The sequence below is a fragment of the Mesoplodon bidens genome (assembly GCF_964165515.1).
Source record: "Mesoplodon bidens genome assembly, chromosome: 4".
NCBI lineage: Eukaryota > Metazoa > Chordata > Mammalia > Artiodactyla > Ziphiidae > Mesoplodon > Mesoplodon bidens.
In genome coordinates, this window is record NC_138160.1 from 168,256,486 (window position 1) to 168,271,282 (window position 14,797).

The 14,797-nt window shown below is 38.7% G+C and overlaps 1 long non-coding RNA gene across 1 annotated transcript in view; it reads left to right on the forward strand.

Moving 5' to 3' along the window:
• Positions 1–4,022: 4,022 nt before the first annotated feature.
• The window catches only part of LOC308615619, a 65,266-nt gene continuing 54,491 nt past the window's right edge, over positions 4,023–14,797 (forward strand). Inside the window, exon 1 of the long non-coding RNA XR_014015534.1 lies at positions 4,023–4,136. This is a non-coding gene — a long non-coding RNA (uncharacterized lncRNA). The remainder of the gene's footprint in view (positions 4,137–14,797) is intronic.

Here is a 14,797-nt window from a genome sequence, read left to right on the forward strand (position 1 = left end):
CAGAGTCTCAGGAGAGACAGGTGTCTAATCCCAGGCCATAGAACTAGTAAGTGGGAGAAGCAGGATACGAACCCAGCGGTATATATTACCAAATTTCTTATCCTATTCACCATATTATGTTGCTCCCTAACAACAAATGACTGTTGAGCAATGAATAAATTAAGGCTGAAAAACCTGCTGAATATGGGCATTTAAATCACCATTATACTATAGCAGATGTAGAATTTTACTTTAAAGATCGTTGATTGGATACTTTAAGTTATCTAAATTTTATGTGAATGTATTATTCTATCTTGGTTTTGTAATACTCTGCTTATTGCTATGACAACCATTTGTAATGAATGAGTGTTTATCAAGCTTAGGGTGATCAGAAGCTCAGGTTTTCAATCTAGATATTTCTATCTTAGAAGCAGGAGTGAGACTGTCAACCAGTGGACAACCATTAAGCAGTGGGGTTTATAACCTAAACCAATATAAGAATGTATAGCATTCAATGAACAAAACGAAACGTGTTTGGGGAGAAGTTTGGAGACATTTTATACTCAATGGATTCTAAAATGTAAGACCCTTTGTACCTATAGCCTCTGCAGCGGAGAACCTTCTGTTCACCAGCATGGAAAATTATGTTTCATATTAAGTGATGGCAGAAGCATCTGTTTCTGTCATTTTGACTGCACATCAACTTCATTTCACATATGCAGATGATGTAAGCTGTTAAAAAAAGAGTGGTGTAATTGACTTTGCATTAAGGATTGTAAAATTTGTTATTCTCCTAGACCTTGATTTAACCCGTGGGTAAGCTTTGAGTGCAATTCATGACCAGAGACCTGGGGATATTTGATCACTTTAGGGAAGGCCAAAGCCAGGTTACAGGTGTATAGAAAGATGGCAACTAGAGTTTTGATGTCAAATGGGGGAGATGATTAATTTAGTGGACAGAGCCATGAGATAGGATCAGAAAATCTGGTTCCAAGTATTAGTACACCCTGAACAGTTGTGTGACCCTGGGCAAGCTGCTTTTATTCCTCACAGAGTGAGAGGTGTGAGGGGCTTAACCACCTAGTGCAGGGCATCCCAGTTAGTGAAAAGTCGCCTACTGATGACATGTGTGATGATTTCAAGTAGTATAATGGCATAGCATTGAATTACTTTGAATCTCATAAGTAAAAAAGGTTTTCAATTTTTTAGTTTTCCCTTGATTGTTTTGATTTACTCAGGAGGAGAAACTCTCAGTTTGGTGCTGGTGAGTTCTTATCACTTCTCCAATACCTTGTAATCTTTTTTAACAGAGGAAGGTCCACATTCAGAGTCTTTGACTAGAATAATAGCTAACTGAAATGCCATAAATACTATTTTGTTTTCAATATATCCATTTTCTGATTACCTTCTATGTGTCAAATGCTACTGCTAATTAGTTATTTTCATTTTCTAATTTAAATGAAAAAAAATTTCATTTAAAATATAGCCATTTAAATAACAAAGACATTCAATTTAAATAAAACAATGTCAATAAACAGTTGTAAAGGTGGTTTATAAGCACGGTAATTATCATTCGTTCATTCAACAAGTATTGAGTATCCACTAGTGCCAGTCTGTGTTCTAGACATTGGAGGATATAGTGATAGGATAGATACTTTCTCCATTAGCAACTACACAACTTAGCAGGAAAAACAAATAATAAAAAAATGAATGAGTATAAAACATATCATATTGTAATAAATTCTATGAAAACAAGTAAGTGGGCTGGGGGATAGAGAGTGAAAGTTTGTGTGTGTGTGCTATTTTAGATAAAAGACACTCAGGAAGGAACTTTTTAAAGAGAACTGGGATAAATTGAGATAGCAATATTTGCAAAGGTCTTAGAGGAGGTGATTATAGGTAGAAGAAGCAACAGCTATAAAGACCTAGGGCAGAAAAAGCTTGGTGGGCTGGAGAGACGGCAAGAAAGCCGCGTGGCTAGACAGGAGTGAATATGGCAGAAAATGTAGAGAGATGAAGCAAAGAAAGAGGAAGAGTGATATCATGCAAGGCCTTGTTGGCCATGGTAAGCAGTTTGCATTTTATTCTGAGTGTGATTGGGAAGTCATTGGCGACCTTTGAGTCAGGGTGTGCTGAGATCTACTTTGTTCAAGAAAAATTCTTCTTGACAATGGTTAAAGATGATAAGAAAGGCTTTATTCAAGAGGAGACTTCTGCAAGGGGGATTTTGCAGTCGGGGAGAGAGATGGGGCTCCACTCCCGATACAGTATGGACAAGTATGGATGTGTAGCCAAGGAGCTGGGCATGGGGGTCAGTAGGTAGAAAATTCCTAAGAGGAAACATCACGGGTAAAGGGTGTTCTGGCCAAACTGCTTTGACAGGATTCTTGCTGAAGGCTGGCCAGAGCGGTAAGATATCAAGGGTCATCAGAACCAAAGGTGGGGGGTGAGGAATTTGATTAGATATTGAGGGTGGGAGAGTCTCACTAAACTGATCCAGCAGGTTTCTTGCTAAAACTGGACTTAGCAGGCCAAGGACAGAGCCTAAGTTTGGGGCCTAGTGGAGAAGAGGGGTGGGAGGAGCTGACTCAAGTTTGGTCAAGGAGAGAGTCCTTGTGAGCTTTATAATTCAGAAATGCCACTTGGGAAGTTTTATGGAGAACTGGATGTGGTGGGACACCTACTGAAGCGAGGAGGTGAACAGGAAGTGATCACAGTTTTCTAGGTGAGATGTGGTGGTGGCTTGGACTCAGGGCTGATAAGCACAGTTTTGCAGGATGAGGATCAAGTAGGGGCTGAAATACAGCTAGAGCTCTCCTCTCCAAGCCTTGCGCCCTGGCAAGGGTTGTTTTCACCTAGAGGAAGGAGAGCCTTTTCCAATCATTGCAAAGTTCATCTGTTGCCAAGCCATGTGATCACAGGAGGGGCATATTTTTTCTAAATCTCACAGATGCCCCATTTTCTCATCCAATGATATTACTGCCCCAAATGGGTACCTTTAAAAATTTTGTACAATGACAATTTTAGGCCAGTAACATCCTTGCTTCTACTAGGGTTGTGATGATGGAGGTGGTGAGAAGAGAATGAAATCAGGATAAGTGTCAGAAGTTTAATGAATAGGATTTGCTAATAGGTAAGATGTGTAGGTTGGGGAAAAGAGAGAAGTCAAGAAAGTCTCCAATGCTTTTGACCTTGTTGATGGAAGGAGAGGTATTGCCACTTACTGAGATGGGGAAGTGTAAGGGAAGAGAAAATTTGGAGATTTTAAAGAGAGCAAGTTTTGTTAAAGGGTTTTATCTTGGACATGTTAAAAGTGAGATGCCTATTAGACATCCAAGTGGTGATGTTAAATAAGCAGTGTATATGAATCTGGAGTGTAAATGAAATGTTACAAATGGATATAGGTTTGAGCGTATATGTGTAGATGATATTAAAGTTAAATGTGTGTCTAGTGAATTAATGTATGTTGAAAAGAGAAATGGGCCGAGGATAGAGCCTTGGTAGGTAAGAGGTAGGAGAAGGTGAGGTAAGAGAAAGACTCAGAGGAGTGTGGTATTCTAGAAGGCAGGCTAAGCATGTATTTCAAGAAGGACTTTTCTCTCTCAGGAGAGATATAGGTGAGGGAGATTGTGGTACAAACTTGTAGCTGCAAAATAAACGAGTCACTGGTGTGAAATGTACAGTGTGGGGAATATAGTCAATAATTATGTGATATCTTTGCATGGTGACATGGTAACTAGACTTATCACGGTGATCATTTTGAAATGTACAAAAATATCGAGTCACTATGTTGTGTAACAGGAACTAATATAATGTTGTAGGTCAATTATACTTCAAAAACAAGTACACAAACAAAATGCATAATAGAAAAAGAGATCAGGTTTGTGGTTACAAGAGGCGAGGGGCCGGGGAGGGGGAATTGTATAAAAGTGGTCAAAAGATACAAACTTTCCGTTATAAGGTAAATAAGTACTAGGGATGTAATGTGCAACATGATAAATAAAATCAACATTGCTGTATGTTATGTATGAAAATTGTTGAGAGTAAATACTGAGTTCTCATCACAAGGAAATTTTTTTTTTACTTCTTTTGTTTTGTATCTATAGGAGATGACGGATGTTCACTAAGCTTATTGCGGTACCCATTTCATGATGTATGTAAGTCAAATCATTATGCTGTATACCTGAAACTTATACAGTGCTGTATGTCAGTTATAGCTCAGTAAAACTGGAAGAAAAAAACCCCAAACAAACAAAAAAGAAGGATAGAGTGATCTATAATTTTAAATGCTGCTAATAGATTCAGTCAAATGAGAACTAAGAATTGATGGCTGGATTGGCAGAATGGAGATAATTTGTTACCTTAACACACATTGTTTACTAGTGTGCAAAAAGCAAAGTATCTGATTAGAATGGGTTGAGGAAAAAATGAAAGTGAAAAAAAAGAATGGAATAACATTTTTGAGCAGCTTTGCCATAAAGGGCATCAGAAAAATGGAGCGGTTGGTGGAAGGCAGTGAGGGGTCTGGATGATGGTGATATCGCTATTTATATGCTGATGGGAATAATTCAGTGGGTGAATCATGAAGATGGGCAGGAAATGAGTTTTGAGGGATTTTCCCCCCGATTTTACTATTCCTATATTTGTAGATAGAGATCTTGCAATCCAGGAGGTTAAATGAGTTATCCAAAATCACACTACAAGCTAGTAAGCTAAGCTTGCAGATTTCTAGTTCAGAACTACCCTTGCCACCCACATTGCTTGAGTGTGTCTAATCTCTGAGCTAGGGTACTTGGGAAGGTATATAAAATTCAACTTATCTATTTTCATATTTTCTTTAAGAATTTCAAAGATGAGAAAAATTTCAGAAAGCAAGTAATAAATCATACCAAAATTTTGAATAGCTGAATTTTTGGTATAGACATTAATTTTAGTAGCCATACAAGGAAAGAATAGTGATGACTGAGTCATTGGTGGAAAGTATTTCAGGTGAAAAGAAAAACATAAAAGGTAGACATTCAAGAATGATTCTAGTATCTTTACAAGGCAGTCAAGTATGCAAATTTGATGAGAACCAGGACAAGGGATGGGTAGCAACTGAAAATGAAGTTGGTAGAGAAGATGATTTCAACCTGTTATTCAAGGATGCTAAGGACCTGGGAGAAGTTTTAACTAATTGCGGTAGAAAATGGGGAGCTACTGAAGATTTCTGAGGGGAGGAGTTGGATGACATCACACTAATTTTATTTGTGGAAAGGGATGGGGGAATCCCTAAAAATCTGAAGGTTTTTAAGGCAGAGCAGGATATGGAGGTGCTAGCAGTAGGAATTAGTGAAGGAGAAAAAGGTCATAGGAGATGTTCAGTTCAGTTTGAATTATGGTCAGATATACAACAAGAAATGGACAAGAGACATTTGGAATCACAAGCTTGGCACTCAGATAAACAGGAGGAATTAAAGTTAGAATTTTATGAGGCTATCACATAAAGTTGGGTTGAATCTATGATTATATAGTACAAGAGATCTTTTGGGTAATGGAAGAATGGGGACTCAAGACAGAGTTGAGAATATTCACACTCTAATTTCTTTAAGCTTCCATTTCGCCTACTCTGAACTGTGGTTAATATTACCCATCCCACCTACCATATTCACAGTTGTTGTGAGGCTTTTGAGGAATGAGAGATGTGAACATTCTATGAAAAAATGTGTTATTTCAGATGGAGTGTGAAATTGCAATGAGAAATGATATAAACATGATCAAATAGGATAACATTTCAAGTTCTCTAAAAAATAATGAGATTGAGAAAAGGTGCAATTATGTATCCGTAAAAGTGGCTTTAATATGCTTAGTTGAGACTGGCTGTTGGATCTTCCTGCACATGAGTTCCCAACTTTCAATTCCAAACTTGAGTTTGAAAATGTGAAACAACTGTTAAAGATGAACATTTTTTAAAAAAAAAATTCAGATTGAGAGAAAGCAAGTTGTGTAACTGTTGTTTTAAAGAAGTAGCTGGTAGCATATGTCAGGACAATTTGCGGCTATTATCACCTCTTTAAGATACTGAGAAAATTTAATTGCTGACTAATGTAGTTGTGGGTGAAGGTCACCTTTCAAGAACCCAGTGACTGCAGTATGATCCTACTTTAAAAATGCATCTTGCAAAGTTTCATTTGGGAAAGAGCTTTCCTCTGACAACATGTTACATTTTATTTTAAGACACATCAAGTTTGACTATGTAAATACATGTATATGTATATGTGCGTATTTATATACATATATATACATGGTATATATTTGTATAATGGAAGGAATGCCCATCCTTTTTACCCCCTTCTGTTCCCCATCTGCCTACTGAAACCAGTTGTGTGGAAGTGAGGGGAGTTTGGACAATGGTAAAAGGAGAAACAAAAAAATGAAAACTTCAATTTTTTTTTCAAGTCATTTGTACTTAGGAGTGGTTATGTGAGGCAGATGTTTATGTTGCATATACATGCTGTTATCTGCTAGTTTGTTAGGCAGAAGTATAGCCTGACTTGGTATGAACAAGACAGTGCATATAGAGGAACTCAGACCACTTGCCCTGTATTGAAATGTAAAAGGTTATCTGCGGGTCTTCCCTGGTGGTGCAGTGGTTGAGAGTCCGCCTGCCGATGCAGGGGACATGGGTTCATAACCCGGTCCGGGAAGATCCCACATGCCGCGGAGCAGCTGGGCCCGTGAGCCATGGCCGCTGGGCCTGCGCGTCCGGAGCCTGTGCTCTGCAATGGGAGAGGCCACAACAGTGAGAGGCCCATGTACCGCAAAACAAAACAAAACAAAAAAGGCTATCTGCACTGTGGGCAGGGGAAACTTTTGCAGAGAAATTTACATTTGGGAGAGTATTGTTTTTTGATGAAGTGTATTTGCATGTATGTGTGTATATATACTGTGTTCTGATAGTTGAAAGTGTGAAGGGGCATATCTTTACCTTATATTGGTGGTGGACCCTTCAAAATGAATAGGGTCTGGCATGTAGTAGGGACACAGTAAATATTGTATGTTTGGTGTCTTAGTCGATTTGGACTGAGATAACAAATACCATAGCTTGGGTGGCTTATCAGAAACATATTCCTCACAGTTCTGGAGGCTGGAAGTCTAAGATCAGCGTGCCACCATAGTACATGGCATCCTCACAATGGCAGAGAGTAGAGAGAGAGAAAGCAAGCTCCCTTGTGTCTTTTTATACGGGCACTAATCCCATTCGTGAAGACTCCACCCTCATTACTTAATTCCCTCCCAAAGGCCAAACCTAGTATCATCACTAGGGGAGATAGGATTTCAACATGTGATTTTTTTTAATTGAAATATAGTTGATTTACAATGTTGTGCTAATTTCTGCTATACAACAAAGTGACTCAGTTATACACATATGTACATTCTTTATAAATATTCTTTTCCATTATGGTTTATCGCAGGAGATTTGATATAGTTCCCTGTGCTATACAATAAGACCTTGTCATTTATCCATTCTAAATGTAATAGTTTGCATCTACCGACCCCAAACTCCCAGCCCATCCCTCTCCCCCCGCCCTCCCCCTTGGCAACCACAACACAAACATTCAGTCCATAACATTTGGAGACCTGACTAATGAAAGAACCCAATGTATTAAAAGCCACTGATCAATGCATATATGTGGAATCTGAAAAAAAATGGTATAGACGATCTTGTTTGCAGGGCAGAGATAGAGGCGCAGACGTGGAGAACGGACGTATGATGTCAATGGGGAAAGGGGAGGTGGGATGAATTGGGAGATTGGGATTGACATATATACACTACTGATACTATGTACAAAGTGGATGACAAATGAGGACCTGCCGTATGGCACAGGGAACTCTACTCAATGCTCTGTGGTGACCTAAATGGGAAGGAAATCAAAAAAAGAGGGGATATATGTATACATATAGCTGATTCACTTTGCTATACAGTAGAAACTAACACAACACTGTAAAGCAACTATATTTCAGTAAAAGTTTTTTAAAAAGAAGTAAAGGAGGTGTCCTCTTTCTTCTGCAGTTGTAAAGGGGAGAGATTGTGCTGCAACAATATACCCAGTTCGAATAGACTTATTTAAGAGGTTAAATTGAGAACATTTGCAAGAATACCACTTCTATTTTTCCTACAAAACATGGAAACCTGTGTTAATACTCATAGCTATAATCAATTTGTTCTGTTCTCTGTGAATAGGACTTTGTCCTTGGAAGTGTAATTTGAATAAAGATTGTGTAAGAATGCCTACTTTTTAAGAAATTGTTGCCATGCCAAGTAAAAGCATCCTTCAAAGAGAAATCCGTAATTCTGATTAGTTGTCATACTTGATAATTTCTTTCCCTAATAATAACGGGTTTTTTTGTTATAACAAGTATCTTTTGTTTTTATTTATTTTTTACATATACATATATCTATTATTTTTCAAATTTTTATCCCATTTAGGTTATTAACAGAGTATGAGCGGAGTTCCCTCTGCTGTACAGTGGGTCCTTGTTGGTTATCTATTTTAAATATGGCAGTGTGTATGTGTCGGTCTCAAGCTCCCCATCTATGTCTCCTCCCACCCTTCCTCCCAGTAACAATGGGTTCGTTCTCTGAGTCTCTGGGTCTGTTTCTGTTTTGTAAATAAGTTCATTATAGAAATAAATTTACCTAAGGAGGCAAAAGACTTGAACTCTGAAAACTATAAGATGCTGATGAAAGAAATTGAAGATGACACAAATGGAAAGATATACCATGTTCTTGGATTGGAAGAATCAATATTTTCAACACAACTATACTACCCAAGGCAATCTACAGATTCAATGCAATTCCTATCTAATTAGCAATGGTATTTTTCACAGAACAAGAACAAAAAATTTTTAAACGTGTATGAAAAAGCAAAAGACTTTGAATAACAAAAGCAATCCTGACAAAGAAAAACGGAGCTGAAGGAAGCAGGCTCCCTGACTCCAGACTATACTACAAAGCTACAGTCATCAAAACAATATGGTACTGGCACAAAAACAGAAATATAGATCAATGGAACAGGATAGAAAGCCCAGAAATAAACCCACACCCCTATGGCCAATTAGTCTATGACAAAGGAGGCAAGAATGTACAATGGAGAAAAGACAGTCTCTTCAATAAATGGTGCTGGGAAAAGTGTAGAGCTACATGTAAAAGAATGAAATTAGAACATTCTTTAACACCATACAAAAAAATAAACTCAAAATGGATTAAAGACCTAAATGATAAGACTGGATACTATAAAACTCTGAGAGGAAAACATAAGCAGAACACTCTTTGACATAAAGCACAGCAATATCTTTTTCAATCCATCTCCTAGAGTAATGGAAATAAAAACAAAAATAAACAAATAGGACCTAATTAAACTCAAAACTTTTTGCATAACAAAGGAAACCATGAGAATAACGAAAAGACAACCCTCAGAATGGGAGAAAATATTTGCAAATGAAGTGACCAATAGGGATTAATTTACAAACAGCTCATGCAGCTTAGTATCAAAAAAACAAACAACACAATCAGAAAATGGTCAGAAGGCCTAAGTAGTCATTTCTCTGAAGAAGACACACAAATGGCCAAGAGGAACATGAAAAGATGCTCAACATCACTAATTATTAGAGAAATGCAAATCAAAACTACAATGAGATATCACTTCACACCAGTCAGAATGGCCATCATCAAAAAGTCTACAAGCAATAAATGCTGGAGAGGGTGTGGAGAAAAGGGAACCCTCCTACACTGTTGGTGGGAATGTAAATTGATACAACCACTATGGAGAACAGTATGGAGGTTCCTTAAAAAACTAAAAATAGAGCTACCATATGATCCAGCAATCCCACTCCTGGGAATATATCCATAGAAAAACATGGTTCGAAAATGTACATGCACCCCAATGTTCATTGCAGCACTGTTAATAATAGCCAAGACATGGAAGCAAACTAAATGTCCATGGACAGATGAATGGATAACGAAGATGTTGTACATATATACAATGGAACATTACTCAGCTATTAAAATGAATGAAATAATGCCATTTGCAGCAACATGTATGGACTTGGAGATTATCATACTAAGTGAAGTAAGTCAGACAAAGACAAATATCATGTGACATTGCTTACATGTGAAACCTAAAACAAAAAGATACAAATAATGTTTTAATTGATACCTCTGTGTTCCTAAAGAAAGTATTTGTACAATTGCTCTATCAAATCAGAAAGGGCCATTGATACATTTGTGGACTGGGAAAAAATGTACAACCTAAAAGTTGAGAATTATGTTTAATTTGGTGGATTTTCTGAGGATTTCAAGCCCAGAGGCAGCCTCTCAGATAGTTCTGAGGGACTGCTCTGAAGGGGGAGAGGAAGAGCCAGGATATATAGGAGTTTTGCAACAGAGACCAGGTAGTCGGAACATCAAAAGATTATTGTTAATTAAAGAAAACCAGATATTTCAAGTTAAGGAATTTAGTGCTTTTCTATGTATGGAAGGATGCAAGGGTCTGGGTGAATTGAAATCATTCCTTTGATAGGCACCTTAGTTATCCAGGGCCAGTATCCTGTTCTTTTCCATCCTGAGTTCACTCACGGCTCAACGTTGGGGTTGACCATAGTGGCTTAATGGCTGCAACATCGTTTGTTTACAGATATGGCAGGCAACATTTTTCATTCATACATTCCACTTCTTCCACATGCATAATGGGGGAAAAGTCAATGAATCTACTAGATTTCTTATCTTTAACAAATATATAGTATTATTTTATTTAAATATTCAATCCAAGAAAGCTTTTTATGCTTAGGATAACATGCTCTGTTTTGGGAGTATGATGGGTTGAAAGGAGACACAGGAGATGAAATTGGAAAAGTATGTCGAGGCTTAATTATGAAAGGCTTTGAATGCCAAAGAGTAAGAAAGTACCTTTATACATGTAATCTCATTTTTAATTTACTCTCTTTGAATAAAATATTAGAAAGTTAAAAAAAAAAAGCCACTGAGATCAACTAGATTCGGAGTGTCAAAACTCTTCCACTAGGGCTTTCCTGGTGACGCAGTGGTTGGGAGTCCGCCTGCTGATGCAGGGGACATGGGTTCGTGCCCTGGTCTGGGAAGATCCCACATGCCATGGAGCGGCTGGGCCCGTGAGCCATGGCCGCTGGGCCTGCGCGTCCGGAGCCTGTGCTCTGCAATGGGAGAGGCCACAACAGTGAGAGGCCCGCGTACCGCAAAAAAAAAAAAAAAAAAACTCTTCCACTGTGCAGTGTTTTGCTGGAGTTTTTTCCCCCTTTTTATAGAAGGAATACTCTTCAGAAAATGTACTAGAATGTGTAATTGTGTTACTGTGAGCCATGGATAGGGGAAGGCAATGGACCCTATGACAAGACTGAGCATTTCTTCAAAATAAGGGTACGGATCTGCATCTTTGAGGATGGAAAGATGAGGAAGGACTTACAGAGAAACAAAGATAGAGACTGTGGATCATCCTTTAAGAGAATCCCTGTAAATATTCAATAGCTAACTTTTATTTAAAATTCTTTCCCTTAGACTCCTCAAAAAATTGTATTGAGTATCCATGTCTAAATTTCTTTTTCTTTACAGTGACTTACTTTAGTTGTCTCTGGAACTTCAGAAAAAACACACAGACTTGTGTTAGTTGTTGGGAATGTATCTGTGGTGGTGATGGGGATGTAGGGAGAGCCCATGAGCCATCTAACATGATTAGTTCTACTATCATTTTCTGGCTTTTATGTTTTTGAAGTAAAATGCACCTCAGCAGTTAGGAAAAGAAAATCATAAACAGAGTTGTGCAGCAACATGTCAGACAAACTGACTTTCCTAAAACCCTTTGAGTGTTAGGATTTTGGCTTTGACATTAATATTTTGGAGACATAAGGACATTTAATGGCCAATAAAAAGACAAACCCATGGGATTATTTGGCTGATATAATAATTTTATGTACCAACATTAATGACTGGTCTATAGGGTGCCCAGATATTTGGTCAAACATTATACTGGATGTTGCTGTGAGGATGTTTTTTGGGTGAGATTAACATTTAAATCAGTAGACTGAGTAAAGAAAATTGCACTCCATAATGTGAGTGGGCCTCATCTAATCAGTTGAAGGCCTGAATAGAACAAAAAGGCTGACTTTTCCCTGTGCAAGAGAGAATTTTTCCTGCCTGGAAGGAAGAATTTTGAACTTGGGCATTGGCTCCTCTGGTTCTTGGACCTTCAGACTTGGACTGGAACTAAACTACCAGCTCTCCTGGGTCTCCAGCTTGCCAGTTCATCCTACAGATCTTGGGACTTGCCAGCCTCTATCATCACATGAGCCAGTTCCTCAAAATAAATCTCCCTTTGTCTCTATCCTATTGGTTCTGTTTCTCTGGAGAGCCTTAACTAATAGGGCTGCCATCATTAGTTGATCTTTTAATATACTTGCTTCCTTCATTAGTGAGTTTTCTAAAAATGCTGTATTTACTGTTTCTCTACAAAGTACATTCCAAGTAGTTTGCTAGCTGCAGAACATTCAGTAGATGACACTACAGACATTGCCTCTGCTTCTGTTGACGCTCACAGACTAATTAGGAAGCTCACAGCAGAGGCACACCTTGGAGATACTGTAGGATCAGATGCAGACCACTGCAGTAAAGCGAGTTTTGCAGTAAAACAAGTCACACATTTTTTGGTTTTCCAATGAAAATAAAAGCTAAGTTTACACTATACTGTAGTCTACTAAGTGTGCAATACCATTGTCTAATAAAACAATGTACATACCTTAATTAAAAAATACTTTATTGCTTCAAAATGCTAACCATCATCTGTGCCTAGATGTTGATAGCTGCTGACTGATCTGGGTGGTGGTTGCTAAGGCTGGGGTGGCTGTGGCAGTTTCTTAAAATAAGACAACAATGAAGTTTGCCACATCGATTGATTCTTCCTTTCATGAAGTAGAACTTCTTTCAAAATTGGAGTCAGCCCTCTCAATCCCTGCCACTGTTTTTTGGTTTTTTTTTTTTTGCGGTATGCGGGCCTCTCACTGTTGTGGCCTCTCCCGTTGTGGAGCACAGGCTCCGGAGGCGCAGGCTCAGCGGCCATGGCTCACGGGCCCAGCCGCTCCGCGGCATGTGGGATCCTCCCGGACTGGGGCACGAACCCGTGTCCTCTGCATCGGCAGGCAGACTCTCAACCACTGCGCCACCAGGGAAGCCCTGCTGCCACTGTTTTATCAGCTAAGTTTATGTAATGTTCTAAATCCTCTGTTGTCATTTCAACAATCTTCAGAGTGTCTTCACCAGGAGTAGATTCCATCTAAAGAAACCACTGTCTTTGTTCATCCATAAGAAGCAACTCTTCATCTGTTTAAGTTTTATCATGAGATTGCAGCGATTCAGTCATATCTTCAGGCTCCACTTCTAATTCTAGTTCTCTTGCTGTTTCCACCACACCTGTAGTTATTTTCTCCACTGTCTTGAACCCCTCAAAATCATCCATGGGGGTTGAAATCAACTTCTTCCAAACTCCTGCTAATATTGATACTTTGACCTCTTCCCATGAATCATGAATGTTCTTAATGGCATCGAGAATGTTGAATCCTTTCTAGAAGGTTTTCAATTTACTTTGCCCTCATCCATCTGAGGAATCACTATCTATGACAGCTATAGCCTTATGAAATGCATTTCTTTTTTTTTAAGATTTTTTTGATGTGGACCATCTTAAAAGTCTTTACTGAATTTGTTACAGTATTGCTTCTGTTTTATGTTTTGGTTTTTTGGCATGTGCTGTGAGGCATGTGGGATCTTAGCTCCCTGACCCGGGATCAAACCCACACCCCCTGCACTGGAAGGCGAAGTCTCAACCACTGGACTGCCAGGGAAGTCCCATGAAATGCATTTCTTAACATTGAAATTCTTGTACTTTGAAATTACTCCTTGATCCACAGGCTGCAGAGTGGATGTTATGTTAGCAGGCATGAAAACATTAATCTTGTACATCTCCATCAGAGCTCTTGGGTGACCAGGTGCATTGTCAATGAGCAGTAATAATTTGAAAGGAATCTTTTTTTCTGAGTAGCAGGTCTCAACAGTGGCTGAAAATATTCAGTAAACCATGTTGTAAACAGGTGTGCAGTCATCCAGGCTTTGTTGTTCCATTTATAGGCAGGATAGATTTAGCATAATTCCTAAGGGCCCTAGGATTTTTGGAATGGTAAGTGAGCATTGGTTTCAACTTAAAGTCACCAGCTGCATTAGCCCCTAACAAGAGAGTCAGCCTGCCCTTTCAACCTTTGAAGCCAGGCATTGACTTGTCCCCTCTAGCTGTGAAAGTCCCAGATGGCATCTTCTACTATAAGGCTGTTTCATCTACATTGAAAATCTGTTGTTTAATGTAGCCACCTTCGTTAATGATCTTAGCTAGATCTGCATAACTTGCTGTGGTTTCTACCATGAGCACTTGCTGTTTCACCTTGTACTTTTATGTTGTGGAGGTGGTTCCTTTGCTTAAAGCTCATGAACCAACCTCTGCTAGCTTCAGACTTTTCTTCTGCAGCTTCCTACCTCCTCTCAGACTTCATAGAATTGAAGAGAGTTAGGGCCTTGCTTTGGATTAGACTTTGGCTTTGGGGAATGTTGCGGTTGGTTTGATCTTCTCTCCAGACCACTAAAACTTTCTCCATATTGGCAACAAATCTGTTTAACTTTTTAAAAATCATCTGTGTGTTCACTGGAGTAGCACCTTTAATTTCCTTCAAGAACATTTCCTTTGCATTCACAACTTAGCTAACTTGT